Source organism: Ornithodoros turicata, chromosome 1, assembly GCF_037126465.1.
Source record: "Ornithodoros turicata isolate Travis chromosome 1, ASM3712646v1, whole genome shotgun sequence".
NCBI classification, from domain to species: Eukaryota; Metazoa; Arthropoda; class Arachnida; order Ixodida; family Argasidae; genus Ornithodoros; species Ornithodoros turicata.
Window position 1 is genome coordinate 110979409 of NC_088201.1, and position 6644 is coordinate 110986052.

Consider the following 6644-nt stretch of genomic DNA (forward strand, 5'->3'; position numbering starts at 1 on the left):
CTTCTATGGCAATAACAGGTATATGTAAATATGAGACAGGTACACGCATCCGAGAATTCATCGTCATGCTGCACGAAGGCCAACGCAAACGAAAAAGAAGAAGATATTGCGCTGTCAGTTGGAATGGTTGCGCATGGAATGGAAAGTTGCGCATGGAATTTTCCAACGCGGGAAGTGACACGAACAACACAACAACCGAGACGAACGTGAAGAATCACATAGCGGCACATGCACTGTAAGGGCCTGTACTCACATGCAGTACACATGTGCGGAAACCGCCTGCGGACTACCTTTGACCAGTGAGCACCTGATTGGACGAAGATGCGCAGCATGCCGCTAAAAATCGTGCATTGCGCGGTTGAGGAAATGCGGAACGCGGAGGCGCCCCACTGCAAGAATTTTCCGCTGCACATGCGCGTTACCGCGCGCATATGCACCATGTGGGTACGCTGCCTAATAGCAATCCGGCGTTAGACATTTGCTAGAGCGAGGATGCAGAAGGAGAAGCACGATACGGCACACATGCCTTTTTATAGCCAGTTCAATTAAACGTTCTTTTATCGGGTGCCCATAAACAACCTAAATTATGTACCAGACGGTGCCCACTGAAATAGATACAGAAGAAAAACAGTATATAGTAACATCCACGATAGTAGTAACCACTGGACAAAGACCGCCAACGCACAACTAGCCTTAAACACGATTAATTAATTAGAGTTAATTGGGACCCCCACACTAATCAGCATCATCCAATGAGTCATTACACTAATTGGGGAGCGTCTAACTCGTGTTCAGGGCAGCTGCGCGTTGGCGGTAACCTGTGTACATAAAAAAAAATGATAGAGATAGAGTGGAGAGAAGGAGTTTAGTTGAAGAGCAACGATGCCATCTTGAAGAAAGCGGTCCGGAACGGCCGCTGACCATGGCCGGGCGACGGAGCACAGAAGCAGGTTGGCATGCAGGCTCTGGACATGCAAGGAGAAAAATACAGAGGCTGGGAATGCAAGAGTAAATATGCTAACCATCAACAGCTATCAACAAAAAGAATCAGGCACAGAAGCAAAACAGCCGACCACAACAGCAGTCACGGGGAGCGCAGAACGATGCGACTGCTCCGTCCGACAGCCAGGCACAGAACTGACTCATAATGCTTTTCTCTCTTCTATAAAGTTTCACATCAGCAGCCCCCTAGCGGTTACTTTCTCAACTAATTTCATGGCAAAATTATTAAGAATCACGCCAGCGCTACTCTCGTTCTCAAGGCCGAAGAAGATAGAAAATGGCGGCGATGCCCGGAAAACAGCAACCAGCGCCCGACATGCACGGGCATGAAAAGCGCAAACAAAGCGGGGATAAAGTTGGCGAAAGAATTAGTTACAAAACACATCAGTCACGAGGAGCGCAGAACGATACGTCCATTCCGTCCGACAGCGAGGCGCAGAACTGAATCGTAATGCTTTTTACTCCTCTATAAAGTCATGTATCTGTCCCTCTTGCGGTTATTTTCTGAACTAATTTAATCGCAAAATTATTAAGAATTGTTCTAGCACTATTCCCATTCAGGGCAGCACTAGTGTCATCATCAAGACAAGAATGTTCAGTGTCAAAAAAGAAAAAAAATACAAAGCGTCAACAGAGGAAAGCATGCATGTTGGGGCATGTCAGGAGCGCTATTACACGAGGATAAATCACACGACTGCTGGGCAACAGAGGAAAACAAACACAGAGACACTTGAACAGGGTGAAAAGACACTCACCATCATTGGACACGTACACTACATTCCCTTATTGTAAATCCGCTCGTCACAAAATCCACCTGCATCGTCGAACACCATTCACCAGTGAACAACCACCCCATCCGCACCCCATCAGAGGCAGACGGAACCCCACCGAAGCTACGCTTTTCCACTAACGGCCAACGCAATTGCTAGCAACAGAATTAACGCGTGCACACCCGCCAGTGTCCAAGAGAGAAGGGAATCCTTGCGCCCCCTGCAGGCTATGCTCATTCATCGTGACGTCATCCTATTGTCTCAGGGCTACACGGTTTTTTTCCACTAATGTCCAACCCATCGCCTCTGGACAAGGTCCACCTGAAACAAGAGAGGCGTGGTATGATGTCATCATGCAGCTGCGTGACTCTAGGACGCGTCCGCTCTAGACAGCGTACCTGTTATTTATTGAATCACTATCCCAAGATTATTTCCTTTATTCTACTATAATGATTGCATAGGGAACTATTGCAGAAAAACACCATACATCAGAGGTGATTTTAGGAATTAAGCATTTCATTCCCAAAGCCTTACTAAATCTGACTTATGAGTACAGGTAAAAACAAAATAATGGTTCAGCAAGACATGTACATCCCATCCGAGAGCCATGTAGCTAACTGAATAAAGATGCTTTGTTCCTCCTGAATAAAGTCACACACCTGCCCACTTGCGGTTACTCTCTGAACTAAATGAATCGCAAAATAATTAAGAATCGTTCTAGCTCTACTCCTATTCAAGGCAGCACTATCGACATCGTCAAGAATGTTTCTTTTCAAAAGGAAAAAAAAACTACATGTAGAAGGAAAGCATGTCAGAACAGGTCCGGGCATGTCAGCGCATGTTTGTCAGACAACAAGGGGGAAAAAAGCGAAAAGAAACACTTGAACAAAGCAGAAAACCAGCATCAAACTATTTCTAAGCACACGCACTCCTCTTATTCAAAAACATTGCTCATCACAAATTTTTCTATTTGTACACTTTTTTTCCAGTAACGGTCAATGCGTTGCTACAGACACCTGAAACACTGCGTGACGTCATCACACCCTGCCTGAAGACAGCGGCAAAGACAAACACTCCTATTATTTATTGAATCGCAATGTTATGTGCCTTGTCCGACTCGTAATGACGTTCACTTTTGCAATAAAATTCAACAAAAAAAGTACTGTGCATGAATCTTGATCTTAGCAATTTTCACCCCCATGGCTCATCATGGTCATTAGAGTCACAACACCAGTAGACTACCACTGCTGTTTTAAAATAATAAGTGAGACCACTCAACATCATATTAATGATTTTCTCTCTTGCATTGCAGTTTAGAAAAACTACTACAAAAGTATAATTTTAGGAGCCTATTAAAATTATACTTTCTATGGAAACAATAATTGCCCTGTTACTTGGATCGCTATTAATCAAGCGCTCCAATTTTTTCTCTCTTCCCATTTGAGCCTATCGGGTCTTGTCATGCAGTGAAGCAGACTCACATCCAAAATAATTAATTTACACTGAGGGTGCCGTGCTTCAGGAATTCCTATCCTGCGCTCAGATGCAAGCGTTTCTGCGCGAATACCTATAACAGCTTACTTCTTGAACATATCGAGCTCCTAGCAACATCTAATAAACAAGCAGAGAAACCCACTCCTCATGAATTCAGCTTTACAATACGACTTTCTTCTGTGCAAAAGCAGTGATTTGAGGAAAGAGCAGCAAAAATTGCCCGCACTTGTGCTGGAATTGCTATGACTTCAAAAACTGAAGCAGATGCTAATAAACTAAGAAAAAGACACTCATGTCTGGTATCAGATAATTCTTGCATAATGCTGCATACACAGCCGCATTGTCCCTTCGTAAAGAAAGCACAGGACAAGGACACACAAATTCCTTTAAGCGAGAAGGGAAAAGGCTTAAGACGGAGCGCTCAGGAATAACAGCAGAGTCGTCGGACATCGCTACGAAACTGAACGGCTAACACAAGATAACAATAAGATAATAGCGCCGGGTAAAATTGCAACACTGCTAAACAAGGACATGATGACGTCGCAAACCAGCATTTCTGCTCAAAAACCCATGACTGCAAAATTAAGCACTGCTTACTTCATCAAGGTATCGAACACCCAACAAAATCAAACAAACAACCCCATTTCCACTGAGAGAACACTATTCAGCTTTTACCAGGAGGCTTTCTTCTGCCTAAAAGTAGAGAAAATAAGAAAAGAGCAGCGAAAAATTACACGCACTTTTGTTCGCATAGCTATAAGAGAAAAAAATAAAATAACGAGACACACGCTAATCAACTGAGACAAAGATACCCATTTCTGCTATCAGATAATTATTGCATAATGCTACATGCACAGTCGCATTATTCCTGCGTAAAGAAAGCACAGGGTACACCCATATAAAAAACGTAGAATCCAATATGGTTCACATATGAGGTTGAATATGGTTGGATTGGGTCCCACATATGGTGAATGATGTTGTATGTGACACCAGCGAAGACAGGGATGAGTTTGTATGAGGTCTCAAGTGGGTCAAATGGGTCACAAAGGTATGCACATTGGACCCCCACTTTGGACCTGTACGAGGTCGAAAGATCACAAAAGGGAGTTTATATGATCACATACATACCAAAGTCATGGGAGGATTTAGAGGTCAGTTCGGAGGGGGGGATGCGGGGGATCTTCAAAGGGGAAAAGTAAATTGAACAACCTACAGGGCTCGCCCTATACCTGATTTCAACTTGTCTTGGTAGGGCGGTGGTCCCCCTCGACCAGTGTATGTAAGCTCGTAGGACCTCTGAGAATGTGGTGCACCTTCCAGCTCTGACAAGCATGTGAACCTGATCGACTGCTTTTTACATTAAAATTCAGTGTGCAATGACATGCCTACTGGCAATAAAAGGTCACTACATATGTGAAATGTACGAGTATTCTTATTTATGTCTCAATTTCATGGTATACTGTACACTACAAGCCGTGTAACTTATGATACGTACGAGCCTATGGCGCTACATAGCAGGTTGATTACAGAACACTGAGCTCTAAATTTCTGCTCTATGACTGTGTTTCTTGTGGTCAGGTTGTTGGCTATGCAAATGTAGCTTCTTCAAAAAGCGGTTCGATCGCTTGTTCTTACATCCAGCCTCTGCAACACAAGACCTTGAGACATGTACATGCTGTACTTTTGATGTACTATGATGTACCATAATTTCACGCGCATTAGCCGTACCGCAGATAAGCCGCAGGACGCCTTTTTAGGAACGTTTTGGAAACTTTCTGGCAGATAAGCTGTGGGCAATACGAGACTACTAATTTGTGCGACAAAGGAGACCATAGAGAAGGCCATAACCCCTGTGGTCCATAGTGTACAACAAAGGAGGTTAGCTCTGGAGTTCTACTTGAGAGACCGTGGTTCTACAAAGATGAGATTGTGCCCTTGTTGGGCGTTTTTCATGGATTGATGGGTCACTGGTCTTCCAGAAAATGGGAATGCACCAAGAAGATCAACATACTCAAATGTGGACCCATCCCTGTTACGCACTGTTCGTGCATCGGCAGGGCAGTGTTGTTCCAGAGACACTGTTGGCCCTTACGTTAAAAAAGGGATATGGGGAAAATACTAGGAAAAAATAGTAATCAGATAACCCGCACAGCTGGATAAGCCTCAGAGCGCCTCTGAGGAAAAAAAAATCGCACATAAGCCCCGGCTAATATGCGTGAAATTACGGTACCTTAGTCACTTTCCAATTGATTCGGAATGGTGGAGATGTAATACATCCCGTGAACCTCCATGAAAGGGCACACATTGGCGTCACATGGCTTGCACAAACACAGTCCGGCACTACAGTCACGAAGAACATGTATATGGGAAAGTGAGGTGCTTGATACTGTTATTAAGTCAACGATAAGCCAGCAGCTTCTTTCTCCTTCACACAGAACTCCCAATACCTTTGCGATCCTGCCGTACCTCTTTTGCGTAGTGATAATGACATAAGAAGTGCAGTTTTTTTTTTTGGTCGAGTGTAGGACTTTGCATGAAACGTTGTTCCATTTGCCGTGGCTCTCTCAAACACATTGCATGTCCACCGTTGAGTTCCAAATTTTTCGTTTATGAGGGCAGTCTCTTGTGGTGTGAGTGTCAACACAGACGGGCTACGGAAAGATATCTTCCTGATGCAGTCACTTGAACACAGGGTAGGATCAGTTCTTTTCGTGATTTTCACGCAAGCAGCCTTTGCAGCATCAGACATTAGACTTGTGTAGTGTACATACTGCACTTTCTGTTGAAGGTAGTAACGCTCCACGATTTGCAGAGGGACACCTTTAGCTGCGCTTCTCAGTCTCACGAGCCTGCCGTTCATACTCTCGAAAGGGAAGTAAGAATGTGCCCAAAGTGGACCCATGTTCGAAACACATTTCGGCAGATGCAGTAACTGGTGCATGTTATATGTCATAAATCCTTTGCCGTATAGCTCTTGAGCATTGAACACAAATCGTACTAGAAGCTCATTAGCACAATATATGCCCTCCTGTGAGACGGTTTCTTTCAGCAAGGTAAATATTGCTTCAGACAAAAGTTCAAAATGCCGGAGATACATTGCAGGAAGAGAGCCTTTTAGCGCAAGTGGACCATAAAACAACAACCAGTTTTTCCATTTATTTGTCTTCCAGTCTTTACATTCCCTTAGGGCCGTATACCCAAACCACCCGCAACTTCGCCCTAAGGGCGCCCGTCGCCCAGGGACCCTTGAGGGCGAACATCCCCTCAGGGTAGCATGCGTTTCTCAAACGTAAACGTGCACGCGCTCAGCGAAGGGCTGGCCATCGGGAGGCTCGAAGGGGATTCGGCCCGATTCCTCGTAGAACGAAGCAGAAGCGC